This window comes from Lolium perenne, chromosome 6 (assembly GCF_019359855.2).
Source record: "Lolium perenne isolate Kyuss_39 chromosome 6, Kyuss_2.0, whole genome shotgun sequence".
Classification (NCBI taxonomy): Eukaryota; Viridiplantae; Streptophyta; class Magnoliopsida; order Poales; family Poaceae; genus Lolium; species Lolium perenne.
The window spans coordinates 16321893-16346060 of NC_067249.2; the positions used below are offsets into that span (position 1 = coordinate 16321893).

Genomic DNA, 24168 nt, shown 5'->3' on the forward strand with positions numbered 1-24168 from the left:
AGTGGTTTTAATAACTCTTATGGTAATTCTTATAACAGCAATAGGAGTTCTCCCTCTGAACTTGAGGGTTGATACGTCCAAAACGTATCTACTTTCCCGAACACTTTTGCTATTATTTTGCCTCTAATTTGTGTGTTTTGGATACAACTAACACGGACTAACGCTGTTTTCAGCAGAATTGCCCTGGTGTCTTGTTTTTGTGCAGAAAATCAACTTTCAGGAAAATCCCCGGAAATAATTGCAATGGGCCTATTTTCACAGAACATTGACGGAGCCAGAAGATGAGACGGAGGGGGACCATGAGGCGCCCACACCACCAGGCGGCGCGGTGGGCCCCTGGGCCGCGCCGCCCTATGGTGGCATTGCCTCAGCCACCCCCTGACGCTCCCCTCTGAACTACTTAAGGCCTCTGACCTAAAAACGCACGGGGGTTCGACACAGCTTGGTTCTGCACACAGCTTGGTTCGAAATATAAATCATATAGACACCTGTAAAATCAGATCGTATATACCACAAAGTAAAGAACACTTAGGAATTAAGTTATTTGAAATAGAGACCGTTAAATACCATAGAAAACATGTTACAAATGGATTCATAATGCAACAAAATAGTTTCCAAGGATGACAGGGTGGGAGATGCAGGTTATAGAGCAGTGACAGCAATATGTTGCCATTCTTTCATCTAACTGACTCTCTATGAAAGCAAAAAACTACACCAAGCTAATTATGATCTTTTTTTGCTTCTTCTAACGCAAGCCTACAATAATCATGAGTTATAGATAACTAAACGAAGTAATTGGGATGAGACATTAGATGATTTGAATGTAGCCCACCATACTAAGCAAATTATCATGACTAGATTTAGATGTGCGCCTTGGCGCACGAACCCGTGAAAATCTAACAGATATAAATTTAAATAAAAATAAATTTTAGAGGATTTAGAAAACAAAATTAATAGTGCGATTATAACTAAACACACAAATTGGGAAAAGAACAACAATGCTTATACACAATCAGGAAAATAGCTAAATATACTTACAATAACTAACATTTTGTGTTTACTTTTGAGAGCAATAGAAGGTACAAAAGTTGTAACATCTACATAAGCTCATTGGAGTTCAATCTTCAGAGGCCACGACACATAGAAAACATAAATCTAATATGTAGCTGCACCGCCAGATGCTAACACCACTGACATCACCAATTGGAGGACCTTGTGCATTGAAATTCCCTGCATCGCCATAGAAATATCTCTCTACATTGGGAGCAAACGTACCACCGTTTCTTTGGCCTTTTACCGAGCAAGAACCGATCTTACTCCCCTTCCCAAGCCACTGCACGAAGTAAGGGTATCTTCATCTTCATTGAGCACACAAGGAGAGTGAGGTACAATCATATAATGCACAAGACAGCCCCTCAAGAACATTTTTTTAGCATATAATCATGTAGCAATATCTCATATAATCAGTCTTATATTAGGAAAATGAATAAAAGAGGCAAACGATCAAATGTGAAGAAAAATCATGCAAAATCTTGTACCCAAAAGGATGATAGTGCCCTTAGTTTTTATGTGCGCTGTGATTCTTCCATTTGCGATCCGCACCCCAAAACATTTTTACCTCAAACCGGAAGCTAGCGATCAAAAGCGTCTGACCAGCCGGCACTATGCACCAAGAAGAGGGGCAGAGGATAGAGGTGGCACCGTGCTGGCAGGGATGGAGACATCAAAGCTCTGCAACTGCTGCACATAATGAAGTTAGACAGCAACTATCCTCAGCACAACGCCCTTGTACGCTATGAGCGGAGGCGGTCTACTCATTACCTTCTATTGTGCAACAGGTTGTACTGCTGTTAAAAGTGCAGCAGAAAGTAAAAAAGTGTCTAAAAAAGAAAGCAAAAAAAGTGATCAACCGATAAAACTGAAATCATTGTCATGTATGGGTTAAGCACTTAAGCATCATATGATTCACCACTTAAACACCTGTTGCAGATGATAGCCTGAAACAAAGCACCACGAAGCTTACTCTATATCCCAGATACATGTAGAGCTACTATTTCCAAAAAAGAATACCTAAACAAAACAAAATAAATCATACCAGAAAAGAACAATGCCAAACATTAGAGTAACACCGAGGCATGCATGAAAAATAAGAGAGCAAACATTGTACATAACGGATAGAATTAAATCCAAAAGCAAAAGCCTAGCAACATAATCCAGTCTATCAAGCCAATTGCAACGGTGTAACAATATCCATCTAGAATATCAGCACCACAACAGCTAGTTGGAAGCATAGAAAAAAATAATCACATAATAACCTTGCTTATTAGCCAATAAGCTTCTAACTTAGACAACACAATAAAAGCAAAATAGTAAGAGCAAAATAAGCTGGTTACAGAGTATTTGCGACATGGCTGGGTCATGACCAAGACCTACACATTAGTGAGCTGAAAATATCCAAAATAAAAGCGGTCGAATGGAGGCATACATACATAAGTAAAGAGATGGATCGGGTATACCTAAGATGACAAGCTGATGCATCAATTTTACTGAATAGAGCAGAACATTATGTCATCATTCATACCTCCAGGTGCTAGCTATGGTCCTCAGGATCATGTAAATCGTCAATGTGACCGATATGACTTTGTGCACAGGAATGTACACGAGGCACGGTATGGATATGGACCACACCAACCTGATGGTTTATATGAGATTGGTTCAGTCTTGAGAGAAGTTTCAGCGTTAAAATTGATGCATCAGCTTGTTGTCTTAGGAAAGAACAATATTCATAATAATGCAGTGGTGGTTACAAGCTACCGTGTTGACATTTCCGCTTCCAGGGAGCAAATTCTTGCAGCCAATGATGGTGCTGAGACTATATCTCAAGCCGTCGTGACCGGCTCCTTAAAAGAACATGCTTAAATTTTAAAGCAACAAAGCGAAAGCATGCAGTGTAATGAAAGAAGTACCATTCAAGATAGCTGACCTCATGTACATTTTTGTCCAGGGGCAACACTGGGAACACTCTACTACTATTTCAAGATGATAACAATATGCTATTTCTCTCAAATGGCACAAATGCAGCATATTCAGAATTCAGTCCAAACAATCCACTAACTCTTCAGCTACAAAGGCAGAAAAAACAGTGGCATTATCAGTACAGATAATAAGAATCTAGAACAATACACCACACAAACACATAGGCAGGGCATCAATCATTCTACATAGCAAAGGGAAAAGTATATTGCAAGGAAGGTTTTATGTATGGTTCCCGCCATTGAACCACCAGCTATATACAGACAATATGTGACATTCTTAGCCAGGGAAACATAGTTAAAAACTATACATTTGAACGGTAAATCTTGAGTAAAGCATGGTAATTTTTAATTTTTGTACAATAATCCACATTAGAATTCTTGCAAGGTAGAGAATGCCTTTTCAGAGGTCATCATAGTCCATGCACCTCTAACAATAGAAGTGGTCATGGAGCTAGCTGCTTGAAGAAAGGACACCACCAAACACAGATGCCATGCCTTGAGCAAAAGATGTGCAAAATCTCCGCCACCACTTGCAGCATGCTCCGCACTGCTAACTTCTTGAAGAAAGGACACCACCAAACAGAGATGCGATGGCTTGAGCCAAAGCTCTGCAAAATCATCGCCACCACTCGCAGCGTGCTCCGCACTGGAAGTTGCCTTAGGTGACCTCGTCCTAGGGACCGCAACGGGAAGGCCGCAAGCATGGCCACTGCCCCCAATCCTATACCATAAGCGAGGATATTTATCAATCAAGCGCAAGATAGGTGAACAATTAAATAAAAGAGAACTAACCAATAAATTCACACTCACAATTACCTAATCTGTTATTCAGCACTAAGAGAGTTAGGTAATTAAAGGATGGCCTTCTAAGATAAATTAAGGAGCAAATTAATTTTAATAATCGTCTAAATCTCACGCCAAAAATGAGGTACAAATAGAGGAGGGAGCGACCTGGGACTAAGAAAGAAACGAAGCATGCTATGAGGGCATGTTCCTACGCGTTGGTCTCCTCATGCATGGTTTCATCTGTTCTTCCCTACAACTAATAGGGGCATGTGAACAGGAAAAAAAAATACATGAATTGATTAGCGTGAGATGGTTCCTTACCTGGAGAATCACTTGAGCGATGCACCTGGGCTTGGGCCCTAATATGGCATCGCGAGGACCTGCCCCTTCCTCTTCTTCGCCATTAGAAAGACCGGTGGCCGCCTCCATGAAGCTTCACCATCAGAATAACATTTATAAATTCAGCAATCACACCACAACAAACTCGTAGTGCAAGTGCCTGGTAACATAAAGAAACCACGTCCACCCTTTTTACCGGACAAGATGTTAGTACCATTCAGAAAATAGCGATACCGCAAACTTGGCCAGAGCCGCGAACACATGACTGACACCGTCCTCATCCGTGAAACCGAGGGCTCCATTATCCCCAGACCTACCTACTATCACCCCGCTGCAGAACTCAAGTCATCTGAATTTACAACAAAAGCTCTAACATTACCGTCCTCATCCGTGAAACCGAGTTGAGCATGTAATTAAACTATGAGACAAAAGAACAATATTGCTGCTGTGTCCAGATGCAGTTGGCTATTGCTAGATAACTTTGTTGAGATGCAAAACGACCATATTACATCAGCATAATTATCCAAAAAAAAGGCACGGCCATGCTTTATAGAAAATATTGAACATCGTTGCATATAAGAAGTGTAACCATGGATGCAGATTTTCATGGACTAAAAGCGATTGTATTAACTTTATATGTACTCTAAGGTAACATATGTGTATAGAAACAAATCATGAAATACCTGCAAGTCCATCCAATGATGCCATGGTACTTATCAGCGAGGCAGCAAAACAAGATAGAATCGATGCACCAACATAAAACCCAGCGATAAATTAGTTGTACCCTGTAAATCATGGAATAAATATTAGCTGGAAGATTTTCATTGTTCAGTCAATACTTGGACTCTCTGTAGCAGAAAGATTTTCAATCCAAATAATTTGAGCCGCTACAACCATTGCAATTATACAATTAACTTGGAGTTTATGAGACCTACACCTATTCTAGCAAAGTATATTGCTCCGACATATAAATGGAAACTCCACTTGCTGAAACCATTTAGAAGGGAAGGTAAAATTGGACAGTTTAGATTTGCATATGTTCAGACGAAACTTCAGAGCACCATTTTTTTCGTTTCACACTTGATGTTGCTGTTTCCACTTGCTGAAACCACGGTTTTACCTTCAACAGCAGTTCCATGAACACTGACCTTCAACAGCAGTTATATGGTGAAACGAAAAAATGGCGCTCTGAAGTTGCTCTGAAGATATGCAAATATACACTGTTCAATTTTACCTTCCCTTTTAAATGGTAAGCTACTGCCAAGTGCTCTGGCCTGAGAATCCATCGTTGTATTTGACGGCCATTTAATGTAACTATTTGTAAGCTGACGCAAGAATGAAATAATTTCAAGCATCTGATCGTTTCTGCCTTGAAAGAAATGCTAAATGCACTTCCATCAAGAAATCACCTTAAATTCTCTTCAGGATTTTTCTGGGACACACGTGAAAACCTTGGAACGTAAATGATAGATATTAAACAATACCATAATTCATTCAGATGTACCTGCACAAGCAACAGTGGAATAATTTTTAGAAACACGACAATTGGTAGCCTGTAGAAAGTAAGCATAATTACTGATCAACAAATTTCAAGTAAGAATCGCCTTTAATTTTTGTACTTTCTCTTACTACAGAATATAAGCCCACCGTTACCAGAAGAACACAGAAGCACTAACTAAATATACAAAGGTTGAACTGACAGTGCGAGAAATTCATCAAAAATATACAAAAGACCAACAATGTTGTTTGAAACATGATATACCAGATAATAATACCATACAATTAACATGAAAAATTCACAAAGTTTTCCAAAGCTGGTTAACCCTACATTAGAACGAAGATAAGAAACCAGAAACACAAATCATGGTCCTAAGAGGCCAACAAAACACGAGAGTGGATTTTACTTGGATCCCAAAAAACCGATGAATATTCATGTATCCCATCTTACAGTCGATGGTCATCTTGCAACAGCATCCATGAAATCAAGAGAACAGAAAATGAAGGATTATATCTCTAGGGATGAACACTGAATCTTCCTCCATACACAATTTCAATTAATATCTATAATGTAATTGGAAAAAAATACTTGTTTCAGTGCATATTTATATGTAAAGCTGGTATAGGCAATTAGGCTATTTATACTACAATATAAGAAATAAAACATGCAGTTAAGTGTTATATTTATGAAAGAAGAAAATAGCATCAGATAATTCGTACTAAATGATTTGCCTAGAGATTTAGGTGCCAATAGAAAAATTAAAAATACGTATACCTCTGGGCTGCTTCTTGAAATCGAATTCAGTTAGCGAAAAGATACATACAAATACGCAGAGTAAGCAAATAAATAATCTACATAGAAACCACAATGAGCCAAGAAATTAGCTCCACAAAGAATTATATATCTCATATCTGTGACTCTACCTAACACCCCAATACCATAACACAATCTAACAGCCCAAGGGAAGATGAAAAAACCGAGGTCCAAGAGGGAGATGAAGGCATATCTGTTGTCGATCCACTACAACAAGAAAAATCGGTTTATGAGAACCATCACATCCTGCTGCAAAATAAGCAAAAAACTAAACCTTGAGGGAAGCACTGGAGATCTGCTGCACAAAGAAGGGAATCCAGAGAGAAGGTGGGGGACCTGGCTATTGGTGGATCGAGCTGCAGCCCAGATGAACCGATCCCCCGCATCTTTCCTCCGCTTCCTTGTGTGGACCTCCATGGTGGGCGTGAAAACTGGGAGAGGGAGGGACGTGGCAGAGCTCCAACTGCCGATTTCTGCATCGGTTCATCCCTTGCCGCCATGGCCGTGCCTCCTTCCCGCGGGGATGCTACGGCCTGCAAGGGGCGTGGACGGCCACCTCTGCTCTTCGTGGGGGAGGGAGATGGTGCGGTATGTGGCAGCTGAGACGGCAGCGAAGAGAGAGAGAGAGAGGAGGAGAAAAGGAAGGCCGGCGGCGGCGCGCAAGGTGGCAGCTAGGCAGGGGCGCGAGGCGAGGCGGCGGCGTTGTGGCACACGAGGAAGCCCGGCGGCGGCGCGGAAGGTGGCGGCTAGGCAGGGGCGCGACCGCGCGAGGCGAGGCGGCGGCGCTGAGGCACGCGAGGAGGACAGAGGCGAAGGGGAATCGATAGGGTTAGAGCAGGAGGAGGTGCGGGAGGGGATTGGAGGAGGAGGAGGCGCGCGAGGGGACGTCGGGCCGAGCGGGCTTTTAGCGACCCATTGATAAAACGCGGGTCCGCGCGAGGGCCTCGCGCCCTGGACCGAACGGACGGCCGAGATCGCGCCACGTCACCTCGATCGAACGGCCGAAAATCCAAACGCTTGTGAGAGCTCCATGGGGGTGCAGCAATCATACCTTTAGATTACTCAGCGATGGTATCATCAATTTACTATGCTCGCAAATTGGATTGTACATTCCCATTATAATGTCAAATTATGAGATGGAGACGTCACCTTCAGCTGATATCATTCTTAAATACCATATGTGAGTAAAATTCATTCTTGGTTGGAAGGAGAATCCACGGAAGACCACACATGTAAGTAATATGATGTGTTGCGGGAATATGGGATTTCGTACACATAACTCATGAAGCTTAATATGATGGCAGTTGCACAAAGGCACATCAGTACATACACCAGCGGGCGGGAAACCAGTTGCGCGAAGGTATTGCACATTACAGCCTGTACCAAATGAAATTGTCATAAAAGGCGGTCAAAATAAAGGATCGCATAACACAACAGGTCATGAAGAATATATTAAAGCTGGACTTTTCCCTCTGAATTTTCAAGTTCACTACCTAAAATAAGCGTTTCATTTGGATTGACCGGCCACATGCCATTAAGAAAACCCTCAGACCCCTAATCAAGTTATCTAATGATACAACTACAACCAAAACAAATAAAATCATTTGAATGTGTAATCAAACAAAGAAGCAAGTAACTGGTCGCGTCTTAACACAGTAGATTTTTGGTACGAAAAACGTTATGTGAAAAAGCAATATTTTTAGACATAATTGTTTGAGTGCAGACCTATGACACTAAATCTGAAAACTCACCTAGAGCACATAAGTCGGAGTTTTCACAAGAGGAAGACTTTTCGGAGCAGGTGTGCAAAGCCGTATCTGTGCCGCTCATTTTCGCTGCAAATTTTGTAGCGATGTGAGCTTCTCTAACATTGTTTTGCAGAGCAGCAGATTAAGGCATGCTCTCTCTCTCACATGGTTGCATGCATGCATTTTCTCTGCCACAGCATGAAAGATGAAAACAAAACGTTGTGGGACACACATTGCATGTCCTCTCTCTTCTAGGACAAAAAAAATAATGGCAACAAAAAGACAAAAAATGGTGGGGACACTAAAGAGAAAAGAGAGGGTTCTTTTTGAGAATTCGGCAGGTGAGCTGCACGATATATTGATAGAGGAAAATTTGGCTCAGTTAATAAGGAAAACCGGGCCCAAAAACCATACAGAGCGGCCGAGTTTATAAGGAAAACCGGCCCAAAAACCGCACAAACACCGGAGCCTCATCGCCCACACGATACCAGACCGCCGACGACCAAACACACACCACCAAACCCGGAGCCGCTGCTCTGGCGTCCCCTGCTCAGAGGCGAGCCGAGCCGCAACGCCGCACGACATGGACGTCTTGTAGCCCAAACTACCAAGGAGACCACACACAGACCACGAACGCCGCGCTAAAAGATCCGGGGCCGCCGCCCCGACATGCCAGCCACACCGACCGCCCCGTCGTGTAGGCCGGGCCGACGAGCTCGCTAACCACGTAGCACCAACACGCCACCCAAGCCTTGCAAGACCATGACGACACCCCATGGAGTCATCGCTGCAAGACCATCCGAGGCCGCCGCCTCGGCGCACGTCAACCGTCCGGGGCCGCCGCCCCGGCATCCACCATCCTCGACGACAAGGCAACCATGCACAACTGCCACGCATCTACCACACCACGAGGAGCACATACTCCAAAAGCGGCGCCTTCAAGAAGGTAACGGCACAGTGTGTCGCCGCCGCCCGCTCCGAGGAGCAGAGGTTTTCACCCGGAGAACGCAACAACTCGCGATAGCAGGAGACGGAGCTCCCCGATGAAGCCCTCAACAGGGAAATATGGTACCCAGGGGCACCACCGACATCGGCACCAATTGGTGCGAGGCTTTCGCCTGGAGTGTCGATGCTGTCGGCATGCGCAACGCAGGCCCTAGCAGTAGGCGTAGCCAGCCGAGCATGGGACCTTGTCGCCGTCCACCAAACACCCACCACGCGCCTGAGAAGCGCAGCACTGCCGCGCCGCAGAGGCAAGCAGATCCGGCCCACGGACCGCCGAGCCGCCGGAGCCTGTGCCACCAACCGACATCGCCTTGGACACAGGGACCGCCGAAGCCCGGATCGGGCCCGACCGCGGCGGACCCGGGCCTCGTGTCCCTCCCCTCGCGACCGCGCCATGGCCGGCTGTCGGCCGGCGAGCGGAGGCTGCAGCGAGGCCGGCGAGGGGCGCAGGAGGGGCGGGCGACGGCGACGGCCTCCGGGGCCTGGCACGGCGTCTTCCCTCCGAGACGAGCGCGCGAGATCCCGAGAGGCATAAGGCCTCGCCGCCCCCTTCATCGGCGGCGGACGGCTTAGCCGCCAGCGGCCTCGGGAGACGACGAGGGGGCGGGCGGGGGGCTAAGGTGGCGGCGGCGGGGGGCTAGGGTTGGGCTCCCCTGTCGCCTAGAGGAGGCGACCGAGGGGAGCGAGCCTCGCGTTTCATTAGATGGTGATTTTGTTTCTATATAGTTTGCTAGTAGCTAAAAAGAGAGAGGGTTCTGGCATGGACTTTGGAAGAGAAAAATTGAAGAGAGAGAGGTTCGGTGTGCAGGGTAGGCTGATATTTTGGTGCTTCAGAGAGATGCGTCAAGTGGGCAGGGAGCGTTGACCTTTGCATGAGATGAGGAGGAGAGAGACCTGCTAATCTTCTGCGCACGTGAGCTCCACTTCTCGTATCCCAAAATGTATCGGACGCCGGCGATGTGCGTGCGCGCTGCGCACCTGCTCCACTACACATTTCTCTTTTCACAAAGAGGGAAGAAACGAACAAAACAATATGCAGCAGGACGGCGATGCAAGCCGACGCATGAATCTGCACCCCAAGGAACAGCAGATTAAGGGAAGGGGAAAAGTAACAAAGACTAAGAGGAGACAACTCGCACGCGAAAGGTGCAGAAACTGGAAGCAAACAAGCGAGCTAATCCTCGCCAGGCGCAGGCGACCAAGCAGAGGACGGCTGGTTCCACGCCGCTAGCCGCCTCGGGCAGCCGAGCTCGTCCTCCACGATGCCAGCCGCCTCGGGCCCGAGCTCCTCCTCCGCGCCGGCAGACACCTCGAGATGGAGATGGGGCCTGGGACGTGTCTCGCCGACGGCTGCCTCAGGAGGGAGGGAAAGATGGAGGCGGACATACAGAGCAGCGGGTTGAGGTCCGAGAGCCAAATCGACCGCCGCCGCAGCCCGCAGCCATGGGTGCACCTACGCGAAATCCTGCACGGCGATGACCAGCGCCCACCACTCCGACACCATCGCTTGCCACCAAAGCCGCCAGCGCCGCGGCGCCCTAGGCCAGCGCAACGCCCGTCAGCGCCGACGGACGGCTGCGAGGAGAGGGAGGAGCGGAGGGGCTAGGTCCGGTTGCATCTCAGCCAGCCTCAAACCTTACATTTTTTTTTTTTGAAGTGGAACACCACGATTCCATTACTCAAATGACACAGCACAATCGCTGGCCACCAACGAATTAACAGTGTCAGGTGCGGCATCAGCCATAAACAACATCTCATCACGCTCACACCTAGCACCCATTGCATCTAACACATGTGCTGCTTTGTTACAGGTCCTGGGACAGTAGCTACTCACACAGGAACTGAAATTTAAGCGAATAAAGGCCCTAGCCTCCTTAAAAATTACACCATTGGTCATGCGATCGTACTTTGAGCTCTGGAGTGCTTCAGCAAGAGTGGTAGAATCTGTCTCGATGTGTATCCGGGTCATGCCCCAGCTAGCTGCAGCCTGAATCGCTTGGACGCAGGCCTCCGCTTCTGCACGAAGAGGGTCTCTAATGTGCTGTAGATGCCCATACCCCGATCCTCGAACATCGCCATCAGCATCTCGGATGATGAAGCCCCAGCCCCCATGGTTAGTCCCAGGAAAGTATGATCCATCTGTATTGATCTTCAGCGTATCGCCTGTTGGCCTGCTCCATTTAGTCCCCTGTTTTGAACTAGCGGACACCCCCTTCAGAAAGAATTCTTTAGAGTCAGCGACCCATTCAGAGAACACACAGCCTCTAGCTTCCTCCGTTTATCCCCTGCATTTGCACTATTTCTTGCACTCCACCATTGCCAGCACAGAATGAGCACCTTCAGTTGGATTTCCGTACTCAATTGCAGAACAGCCCACATCATCTCCCTATGCACACTCGCAAAGCTTGGTGCGGAGCTCCTCCATCTGCATTAGTCTCCAACAAGCTCTAACCTGTTTACACCTTAGAAAGATATGTGCACCATCCTCATCCTGCCTGTGACACATGGGGCAGAGAGTGTTAATTTCCATACCTCTACGTTTAATATTCAGCCGAAGAGGTAGGCTATTATGCGTAAATCGCCAGGCAAACTGTTTCACCTTCATAGGACACGGCAAGGCCCAGATTTTTGCCCAGATTGGATCAGCTTCACTTGGAGCTCCTGGCCTTGTTGCACTTGCTTTCCTCATCATCTGGACATGGATCTTATACGCAGACTTCACGGAAAAGACTCCCATAGGGTCGGGCTGCCATGCATAGAAGTCTTCAATGTCATCCCGGATTGGCGTGCCAACAATGATATCAGCGTCCTGGACCCAGAAAGTCGCCCTGACAAGCTCCTCGTCCCAATTCCCAGAGATTGGATTAATGAGGTCAGCAACCTTAGATATGATATTTTGTCCTTTGGGGGTAACCGGCAATCTTAAGCCGTTGCGATTGATCCACGGATCACACCATATACGGATCTCCGAACCATCGCCCACTCTCCAAATCAGTCCTTCTTTCAGAAGCTCAATCCCCTTTAATATACTCCTCCATGTGTAAGACATGCCTGGCATGTGGGTTGCGGACAGAACATTGCCCTCTGGGAAGTACTTTGCCTTCAGAACTTGTGCACAAAGAGAATCTGGGGTAGTGAGCAGCCTCCACGCCTGACGAGCTAGCATGGCAATGTTAAAGCTATGCAAATCCCTGAAACCCAAACCTCCCTCCTTCTTCGACAGAGATAGTTTTTCCCAACTGAGCCAGTGGGTTTTATTTTCTTTCTCCTGTTGAGCCCACCAATAACGGCATATCATCGCACTCATCTCATCACACAAGGTTTTAGTGATATCAAAACAGGACATAGCGAAGGTGGGGATTGCCTGGGCACAGGCTTTGATCAGCACATCCTTTCCTGCCTTGGATAAAGTTTTTTCCTTCCACCCTTGGATCCGGTTCCAGACTCTTTCTTTGAGATATTCGAAGGTCTTTGATATAGCTCTTCCAACATATACATGCAGCCCCAAATATCGCTCGCTCCAAGCCACTGAGGAGATTCTGAGAGTATTCATCACCCGGTTCCTTACATGCCTCGGTGTATTATGGCTGAACATCACCGCCTACTTATCGAGATTTATTGTTTGCCCCGAGCAATTCTCGTATAAGTTGAGAATCCTTTGCAGATGTTGGGCACACTGTTCAGTAGCATTCAGCAGCACCATCGAGTCATCTGCAAACAAAAGATGATTAAAGCTCGGGGCCCCAGGGCACACCTTGATTCCTTGCAAATTACCATTTTCCTCCGCTTGATTCAGTAAGGCCGAAAAACCCTCCGCGCATAAGAGGAACAAGTACTGGGACAAGGGGTCTCCTTGCCTAAGACCCCTCTCCGGCATGATCACATCTGTTAGTTCACCATTCACCTTAATCATGTACTGCACTGATCTCACACAGGTCATGATCAACCGGATCCACCGCTCGTGGAAGCCCATCCTGTGCATCATCATTTCCAAGAAATGCCACTCCACCTGGTCATAGGCCTTACTCATATCAAGCTTAACTGCTGTTGCGGTCAGAAACCCACCGGCGAGCAGCGACGAGCAACACAGTAGAGCCGGGAACAACCTAGGGCTGCGGCTGGCCCTGGTCCCTCCGAGCGACGGCCCGCAAGGCTTCTGGTACGCACGCGCCGATGCTGGTGCAAGGGCGTGCCACCTGGCCTATACCTGGCCAGGAAGGTGATGGATGTGCCTCGCTTAGTTTCCTGCAGGGCATACACGTAAACATTAAATACGAGCCTCGATCGGCTCTCAGGTCATCCCGTGAATCGGCTCAGAGAGCCGATCCACCCATGATCCGTACGAGGTGTACAGATATATGGTGGTCCTGCTTGATCAAAACAAAGCTAAAACGACCTACTACGATTTAGGGTTTTCACCACATAATCGGAACATCCTACTTGTGATTGAGCCTCGCGGCCACGCACGGTGATCGTAAACCGACCCTAGACAAGGCCTAAAAACCAACACGAGGTTGATCCCCGGAACATCCTGTCTAGGGCTAGCAAACTACACCCTACGCGCCACTGGATCCTTCAATCCGTTTGTAAGGCCTAACTATGCAGATATTAAACTAATCCTTGAAGAACAAGGAGCAATCATAACGGATCGGATCTACTAAGTAAAGATCAAGCGGGGTGCCGCCCTTACATCTAGGATAGATGTAAGGGCGGCTAGACGTCTCAGGGTTGCACTACGATAGCGTATGATACGAAGAACAATGCTAACCCTAACACGTCTATGATAACTACGTTGCTCGCCATCAAAAAGGCTTCAGCACGAGCAACGCATGAACAACGAATAAACGTATACTGCCTAGATCGCAAGAAGCGATCTAGGCAGCATGATGCTTACCCGGAAGAAACCCTCGAGACAAGGGAGTTGGCGATGCGCCTAGATTGGTTTGTGGTGAACGTGATTGTTGTTTATTTCGTAAACCCTAGATACATATTTATAGTCCGTAGACTTTCTAACGTGGGAAAAGTCCCAACCGGGCACGGGCCAAACTCTAACTAACAGACACGTATCCTACTATGTTACAGATACAAGGGCAAACTTAGCCCAAACTCGTATATAAGGCCGATTCACGTATATTCTTCAATGTATAATCTTTAAGCCCATCTTGATCGCGGCCCACCTCAGACTCGGTCAAATTCTGGTGATAACATATGCCCCCCTGGTTTTGGAATTGATAATTCCAAAATCACTCTGTCTGTCCTTCGTCGGGTCATGTCGTAGCAGAGCAGAACCATCGCAGTATCCTTCATCATGATGCCTTGCCTTCTCAACTTCTCCGCGTGACTTGGCAGTTTTTTTTTCTTTTTGGGCATCACCTCCTCGGAAATTGCTGTGGCATTGAATCTCCGCTAAATCCCCTTTATTTAACCGCACCGAAAAGTTCGCCTCTTCATCCCCTGCTCTGTTCTGGCCATCGGCACTCAAAAAATCCCCAATCCAGAGCAATGTCTTCCTCATCTTCTTCCTCCGGACTTTCCTACCAATCTTCCTCCTCCCGTGAAACACCGGAGGACATACGCGCCCCGGAGAAATGGGATCAGGAGGACCACGCCTCCTCCGTTTGGTCTGAGGACGACAAGTCCTTGACCAGCGGAGATGAAGAACTCCAGTTCCTTGCTGATGGGGAGCTGGAGCCGGAGAGTGAGGACGACTCATTTTCCTGGGACGATTACACCTCTTCAGAGGAAGAGGATGAGGGGGAGGAAGAGGAAGAGGATGATGCCTCCTCCGACGAACCGCCGGCCAAGCGCTTCTGCCCCTGGCCCGGAAACCTCAGCGACTTCGACAGCGACGACAACGCTGGCGAGGAGGACGAGGATGACGAGGGCCCTGCTGGCGGCCGCGGCAGCAGCGACGAGGAGCTCGCCGGCAGCAACGCCGACGAAAGCTCCGACAATGAGGGCAGCGATGGCCCGTAGAATAGGGCCTAGTAGCATAGGCCTAGCAGTAGTAGTAAATCGGCCAATAGGCCTTTCCTTTTGTTCTTCCTCCCTTGAGCAATCGGCTCTGTTCTTGTAAGAAACCCTCTGATTAATGAAGAAATATTTCCCCATTAACTTTGCTTTCTTGTTAATTCTGCCGATTGTCACACGAAGTCGTTGTTTCAGAGAGCCGATGGCAGGGCATTGGCTTGCGATAATTGCCTATTCACATGGTCAAACTGGTCTCATCCGTGTCCATGCCACCTTCGAATTTCAAACGTACAGATTCGAGAAACCCAACGAGAGAATCATCTCAAATGCCATGGGTCCTAGCTTGGGAATGATCTGTTAACCTGCTCAATGAGCCGATGATAACGCACCGGTCCCTCACCATCCATCCTTCATCTTTCCAACTGACGACTTTGAGATCTAATGTACAAAGGGTCAATGATGATGGATTCCCTTTCAGATTCCCTCCAGCAGCTCTGGCGATCTTCTCTTGCAACAACTCACCACCATGGGAGAAGTTTACGATGGTGGGCTAGCCGATGAAACCTCAATCGGCTTCTAACAGAGCATTTACAGATCAGCTGCCCCCCGAGCCTCAGTCAAGGCGAGGATAACGGTGAGGACATTCAGGTCAGCCACCGTGCCGAGCCAGCCAAACTTGCCCCCATTGATCGCCTCTTCTTCCGTTGAAAAACGAATCACCAACGGCTTAATGAGCAAAAGGTTGCCTTGCCTGCCAAAACTGACGCTTCTGACAGTACTGCTGAACTGGCGACCTTGCGCAAGGGGTCGAAAATCCTCGAAGAAGAGCAGATCGGCTCATTGCCGCTGAGGAAGCTCTCATTGCTCACTTCCTCAAGGAACTGAAGGCCAACTTGGTGAACACGCAGCGGGTAGACCCTGTGTAATCTGTGTTAGAGTCGATGGCTGTGCATCGGCTTTGTTCCTTAGTTCTAGAGTCGATGTCCGTGCATCGGCTGTTCATCATGAAATTTTTTTTTACTGGCCAATTTTCTATCGGCCCCCAATATCTCACTGCGCATGTATCGCACATGTTCATCCGATTAGGTGCCCCCGAGCCGAATCTGCCAGGTTACTGCGGATATCGGCTCTGTAGTTAGCCAAGGCACTGTCTTTGAACGTCGGCTCCGTTAGGACCAATGTTGACCTCTTCCAGCTCACCAGCCGACGTAAAACCGCTGCCCATTAGATCAGCGTTGAACACAGGCAGAACGTATGTTGAGGATAATTTTGGCCGATTGCTGGAATCGGCCTCCACGTTGATTGAATCGCTTAATGAAGGTTTTGCAATGTTCCTCCATAGATCTCTGGGGGCCGATCCTAAAGATCGGCCTCGCCTCGTTTGTTTGTAGGTTTGCTCCCGCTATAGTGTCAGGCCGGTGGCTAAGACCAGCCTAACCCCGTCCTTCGTGACGTCGATGCGCTCGCAGCCGTCCAAATTGATGCCTGAGAGCGGCTCTTGGCCTGCTGCCTCCCAAACGTTCATGTCAGCCGTTGAAATCTCGGCTGAATCGTCTGCATGGACGACCTCTACTTCATCTCCATCCCACTGTATTACGCATTGGTGCATCGTGGATGGAATGCAACAGTTGGCGTGGATCCAATCTCTCCCTAGCAGGACCGCATAGGTGCTCTTGCTATCGACAATAAAGAATGTCGTAGGGATGGTTTTCCTTCCTACGGTCAGATCCACGTTCAGAACACCTTGTGCATCAGACGCTTGGCCGTTGAAATCGCTCAATGTCACGTTGGTCTTGATCAGATCCGAGCTAGAGCGTCCCAACCGACGTAGCATGGAGTATGGCATTATGTTGACTGCCGCTCCGGTGTCCACCAGCATCTTGTTGACAGGCTGCCCATCAATATAACCTCGCAAGTATAGGGCCTTCAGATGCCTGTAGCTTCTTTCTCGTGGCTTCTCAAAGATAACCGGCCGCGGGCCGCAGTCAAGTTGTGCCACAGGTGCTTCGTCTAATCCTGGAGCACTAAACTCCGTCGGAAGGATGAACACCATATTTGTGCCAGCCGATGTTTCATCATCGGCTTTCTTTTGTCTGGGGCGCCACTCTTTCTTTTGTGGCCGCCCTTCTTCGTCCAGGGTTCGCTGAATTTTAGCGGCCAGATCAGGCCGCGCCTTTCTCAACGTGTGCAGGTATAACCTTTCGGCTTCCTCCAGACCACGTAATCGCTGAACCCTACGCTTTTGGGAACGGCTGAGTCCATCAGGGCACCACCTGGGCCGGTGGTACTTATCTTCTTCTTCTTCATCGTCTTCTAGCTCCTCGAGATCTTCTTCTCGAGAGGACTCAGCGTTCTTGTTCCGAGGCGGGAGAGGCCCTAGACGCTCGAACACGGACACGTTAGCTGCATCCTTCTTCTTCTGTCTACATTCTGGGCAGTTGCCGATTGTAGGTAATCGGCTCATTCCTGAATCCCAGCAGTGCCTGAAGAAAGGACAGTCCCAGTGTCTATCCATGTCGTCTTGCTTTCTCGCCTTTTCCTTGGCGTGGCGCTCGTATCTCTCCTCATCGCGCTCCCGCCGACGATGCCTACTGGCGTCCCTAGCCGGGCGATCCCTTTCATCATCGTCGCTGTATCGTCGGCGTTGGTCGTATTGACTCACGTATTTGTTGAGGAGGTGACCAGAGAGAGGTCGTTGGTATCGTATATTCTTCACTTCTCCCTCTGTGACGTAGCGCTTGCCATCATGCCGGAGCCGATCGCGCGGAGCGGCCTCCTCTGTGTTCTTGCTACGAGAGCAGTTGCCCTCGTCTCCATCCTTACCAGAGTGGTGTCCAGGTCCTACCATGTTGATACTGAACGTGAATCCTGGCTGGCATCCTTCTGGGTAAGTGCACTCCACCATGTTAACGGCGGGGAAAGGGTGTGTGTCGACTTTCATGGCGTACTGGCTGAAAATTAGACGCCCTTGCTCTATCGCCATTTGGATCTGCTGACGCCACACCCTGCAGTCGTTGGTGGGATGGGAGAACGTGTTATGCCATTTGCAGTATGGCTTCCCGTTTAGCTCCTGCACCGTGGGGATCTTGTGGCCTTCGGGTACCTTCAGCTGCTTCTCCTTAATTAAGAGGTCGAAAATCTGCTCAGCTTTGGTAACATCGAAGTCAAACCCTCTGGGAGGACCTTGTGGCTTAACCCACTTGCAGGACACGGGGCTTGCCCCCCGAGTCCATTCAGCCACTGCTAATTCTTGATCTCCCGCAGAGCCTTCGTCTTCATCTGCCTCCACCAGGACCACCGCACGCTTGAATTTATCCTGGTATACATCCGGGTGGCGCTGTTCATATGCTGACAGCTTCTGCACCATGTGCGCCAGTGAAGGATAGTCTGCTTGAGAGGCCACGTCCTTGATCGGTGATGCAAGACCCACCACCGCCAACTCGACTGCTTCTTTTTCAGTCACACGAGCCGAATAGCATCGGTTCCTAACGGTCCTGAAGCGCTGGACGTACTCTGACACCGTTTCTCCGCGCTTCTGACGTACTTGTGCCAGATCGGCAAGGCCAGCCTCGGAAGCGTCTGAGTGATACTGCGTGTGGAACTGCTCTTCCAACTGCTTCCAAGTCCGGATTGAGTCTGGTGGCAGTGATGTGTACCACCCGAAAGCCGATCCTGTGAGGGACTGTGCGAAGAACCTCACGCGCAGCTCATCTGATGCTGAGATTGTGCCCAGCTGTGCCAAATATCGGCTCACATGCTCGATGGAGCTGGAACCATCTGATCCATTAAACTTGGAGAAATCAGGGAGCCGATATTTGGGTGGTATTGGGATCAACTCATACGCGTTGGGGTACGGATTGGAATAGCCGATTGTCCTCCTCTTCGGTACCATGCCGAACTGGTCTCTCAGGATGGTACTGATTTGATCCGCGGTGCTGGCTGCCGGAGTCGAACTCTGAAGATTCGCCGGAGTGGCATACTTAGCCAGCCATGCTTGCTTTTCCAGTTCTGAGCCAACCGCAGGAGTTGCGCTCTGGAGGTTTGTCGGAGTGGCATACTTAGCTAGCCACGTCTGCTTCTCAAGATCTGACCCCGAAGCTCCTCCTGTTGTTCCGGAAGTCCCTGCTGTTGCAGTCTGGTTTGTGAGTGCCCAGTTACTGCAGTCTGGCACATATGTGCATGTGTATCCGTGAGGGATCTCCTTAGGCGCCTCATGCAAGAACTGGTAGTCGCTAGGGTCACCACCGATCTTGTAGACGACGTATGCCTGTGAATTCGGCACTTCTGGTGTCGCCAGCGCGAATGGCAGCGGTGGGCGGGACTGGAGTGGTATTTCTCCTTGGTGAGTCCCGAGAGCTGGTCCTGACGGAGAGTACTGATGCCTCATGATTTCCTGGATCACTCGAAAAGCGACACGCTCCAAGGTGTTCACCAGGCTCTCAGAATGGCGGTGCAGCGAGTGAGCTACCATGAAGTTAATCTCCTGACGCAGGGACCTGGTGCGTTCTTCTGACGGGGCGGACAGGTCCACTCCATCGAGCGCGCCTTCAGGGGTGAACCCTTTCCACCTAATGCCATGTGAGCGGGTTCTGTGAAAAGAGCCGATGAGGTCGGCTTCGAGGAGTGCTCTGACCTCGTCGTACTTCTTCTTGAGCTCCTCGGTCAGGTCGTCGTACGTGACTGGCTTGCCTTCCGCCATCTCAGATGTAGATGGCGATGGGGTTGTTGTCGAAGATTGTCCCACCGGGCGTGCCAGAATGTGTTGCGGTCAGAAACCCACCGGCGAGCAGCGACGGGCAACACAGTAGAGCCGGGAACAACCTAGGGCTGCGGCTGGCCCTGGTCCCTCCGAGCGACGGCCCGCAAGGCTTCTGGTACGCACACCCCGATGCTGGTGCAAGGGCGTGCCACCTGACCTATACCTGGCCAGGAAGGTGATGGATGTGCCTCGCTTAGTTTCCTGCAGGGCATACACATAAACATTAAATACGAGCCTCGATCGGCTCTCAGGTCATCCCGTGAATCGGCTCAGAGAGCCGATCCACCCATGATCCGTACGAGGTGTACGGATATATGGTGGTCCTGCTTGATAAAAACAAAGCTAAAACGACCTACTACGATTTAGGGTTTTCACCACATAATCGGAACATCCTACTCGTGATTGAGCCTCGCGGCCACGCACGGTGATCGTAAACCGACCCTAGACAAGGCCTAAAAACCAACACAAGGTTGATCCCCGGAACATCCTGTCTAGGGCTAGCAAACTACACCCTACGCGCCACTGGATCCTTCAATCCGTTTGTAAGGCCTAACTATGCAGATATTAAACTAATCCTTGAAGAACAAGGAGCAATCATAACGGATCGGATCTACTAAATAACAATCAAGCGGGGTGCCGCCCCTACACCTAGGATAGGTGTAAGGGCGGCTAGACGTCTCAGGGTTGCACGACGATAGCATGTGATATGAAGAACAATGCTAACCCTAAAACGTCTAAGATAACTACGTTGCTCGCCATCAAAAAGGCTTCAGCATGAGCAACGCATGGATAACGAACAAACTTGTACTGCCTAGATCGCAAGAAGCGATCTAGGCAGCATGATGCTTACCCGGAAGAAACCCTCGAGACAAGGGAGTTGGCGATGCGCCTAGATTGGTTTGTGGTGAACGTGATTGTTGTTTATTTCGTAAACCCTAGATACATATTTATAGTCCGTAGACTTTCTAACGTGGGAAAAGTCCCAACCGGGCACGGGCCAAACTCTAACTAACAGACACGTATCCTACTATGTTACAGATACAAGGGCAAACTTAGCCCAAACTCGTATATAAGGCCGATTCACGTATATTCTTCAATGTATAATCTTCAAGCCCATCTTGATCGCGGCCCACCTCTGACTCGGTCAAATTGTGGTGATAACAACTGCAGCATAACCATTTGTCCCTCTTCTTCTTGTATGCATGTAGTGAGTGCACTCATAGGCTAGGAGGATGTTATCGGTAATTAGTCTTCCTGGGACAAAGGCCGACTGGTTCGGAGAAATTAACTCTGGTAAGATCAGTTTTAGTCTGTTCGCCAGAACCTTGGACACCAGTTTATAGACGACGTTGCATAAGCTTATTGGTCGTAGGTCTTTCATCTTGTCCGGATCCTTCACTTTCGGAATTAGAACCACATAGGTCTCATTCCAGTTTGATGGAAGCTCACCCCCTCGCAGACCATGCAGCACCTCCTCTGTGATCTTATCCCCAACAATATGCCAATATTTTTTGTAGAAAGCTGCCGGCATCCCATCTGGCCCCGGCGCCTTCAGATCTCCGATTGAATCCAGCGCCGCCCGCACCTCCTCACTAGTAAAATCCTTCAGCAGGGCTTCATTCATTTCATGATTTACACGTGCAGGGATGATGGCCTCCATTTCTTGCAAGCGGGACGCTGCACTAGACATAAATAAGTTAGTAAAATAAGTGGTCACCACCTCCTTTATCTCCTCCTCCTTCGTCACCACACACCCCTCCTCCCTCTGCAATTTTGTTATCTTATTTTTTTTCCTCCTCTCTGAGGCACATAAGTGGAAATACTTTGTGTTTCTGTCCCCCTTCGTCATCCAGTTCACATGAGCACGCTGTTTCCAATACAACTCCTTTTGTTCTTCCATCTTGGCAAGTTTATACCTCAGGAGCTGCTCTCTCTTTACTTGATCATTACTGATAACTTCTCTCCTACACTTTTCAAGGTCTTTCTTCGTTCTGCAAATTTTCTTCTCTAGATCGCCCAATGTATTTTTACTCCAGACCATTAAGTCTCCCATCACACTTCTAGTTGCCGCAGCCGCATTCTGCCCTTCCATCCTCACTCTTCTTCCCCAAGCATTTTCCACAATCTCCTCACATCCTTCCTCCAACATCCAGTTTGCTTCAAAGCATGGAAAAACACCTCCCTCCCGACCACGCCTTCTTTGACACGCCCCATGGGTCTCGATAATGACCGGCCTATGGTCAGAGTGCCTCGGATCTCCATTTGTAACTTTGAAACCTGGGAATCGATCACACCATGACTGAGTTGCAACTGCCCGATCCAACCTCTCCTTTATATAATTTTCAGCTATATGGCTATGATTCCTCCAAGTAAAGGCATCTCCTGCGAAGCCCAGATCCCGCAAGTCGCATTCCTCCAACACCTCCTTGAACTTATCCATATGTCTTTGTGGCCTTGGCAAACCCCCCACTTTCTCCCATGAATGCAAGATTTCATTGAAATCGCCCGCCACAAGCCACGGTTTATTACTTTGATGCTTTAGAGTGCGAAGGAGCTGCCAAGTCTTATCTTTCTCATCTGCTTTTGGTTCGCCATAAATGCCAGTGAATCTCCATGTAAACCCATCCTCCTCCTCAATTTCCATATCAATATGGTATTTGGACATGAAGCAGCTCACTTTAACCTTGACCTCCTTCTTCCAGAACACCACCAGGCCACCACTCAACCCTTTACAGTCCTTCACCATCATTTGTGTCAAGCCAAGTTTCCACCTCATCCACTCTATTCTCTTCCTATCCATCTTGGTCTCGGAAAGGAATAGAATATCGGGGTCCTCCCTCTTCTGGAAGTCAAGAAGACCTCTCACTGCCGGGCCGTTCCCCAACCCCCGGCAGTTCCACACCCCTATCTTCATTGGGCCCTGCAGGACTGTTCCGACAGTCCCGCTTCTTCATTTTTGTTTCCCTCCAGGTCGCCCGCCACTATTTTGCTCCGTTTGACTTCATTTCCATCTTCTTTTGACAAAGGTTCCCCACTTCGTTTCCTTACCACCTCCGCTTCTACCCCAGTCTGATCCCCCAGCGTGCGCCTCTCACGCCGCTTGAAAACTCCCTTGTTTCTCTTCTTTAGTTCATCCTCATGTGCCCCTTCCACATTGCTCTGCATGGAACTATTCAGAGCGGACTCTTCCCCATCGATCTGCATGGCGTTCTGGTTCAGACTAGACGGATCAGGCTCTACATCCACATCATGGGTCACTTCTAGTAGATGGGCTTCCACTATCCCTCCATCTCCCTTCGGTTCACCAGCCATTCCATCACCACCGCAACTCCCGCCACCCTGCAGCTCAATCTCCTCACTTTGAAAATCTGAACTTTGCACCCCTATCTTCCCTCCTTTGCCCCCACTGTCTAGGAAAAGTTGTTTTTGGCTTCCCAGCTGTTTCTTCCCCCCATTTAGTTTCAGTGGACTTGTCACCTCCTTTTCTTCACCCACAGACTTCCCATTTTCCTGAAATGAACGGTAATCATCTTTTCTCCACGTGCCTTCCTCACTGCCTGATTTGCTTCCCCCACTTCCCCAGCTATTGAGGTGGCGACCTGAGCCACCAGACCCTGCCCCCCACCGTTTCCTCTCCTCCTCCCCTGGCATCTTTTTGTCCATCACAGCTTTCAACCACTTCCCAAATTGTTGTTTCTCTCCCGGCTTCAGCTTGACTGAGCATGCCTTGTCACAGTGTCCAATAACACCACATGTGAAACAAAATTTTGGGAGAAATTCATAGGCAAAGGGGCACCATCTATCTGGTTCTCCCTCCACAACACTCAGCATAATTCCTCGCATCAGCACCGCTGTTACATTGAGACGCACTTTGATCCGTAGATAGGCTCCTATAGCATAACCATCCTCCCCCACGTCAACCTCCTCAAAAATACCAATTTGTTTCCCTATCAATTCCCCATTGGCTCTATTCATTGCCCCCATTGGTATATTTGACACCCTTACCCAGATTGGGAACTGAGAAAAGGAGTATTCCTCCACAGTTTTACCCGGGTCATAATCCTCCATCACCAACAACTCCTTATCAAACATCCATGGTCCCTCCATCAGAGCTTTGCCCCCCCCCCCCCCCCCCGCTTGCAAGAATGTAAACATGAACACATTACCACCCAGGTCTTTGCACTCCACTCCTTTCATCGGGCACCATGCTTTCCC

The 24168-nt window shown here is 48.7% G+C and overlaps 1 long non-coding RNA gene across 1 annotated transcript; it reads right to left on the reverse strand.

Annotated features, from left to right (window-relative positions):
* Positions 1-3369: 3369 nt before the first annotated feature.
* Positions 3370-6071, reverse strand: LOC127308751 (uncharacterized). The gene is made up of 5 exons (XR_007856733.2): positions 5570-6071; positions 4844-4945; positions 4143-4254; positions 3987-4071; positions 3370-3756 (listed from the first exon to the last, which is right to left on the reverse strand). It is a non-coding gene; the product is annotated as an uncharacterized lncRNA (long non-coding RNA).
* Positions 6072-24168: the final 18097 nt, after the last annotated feature.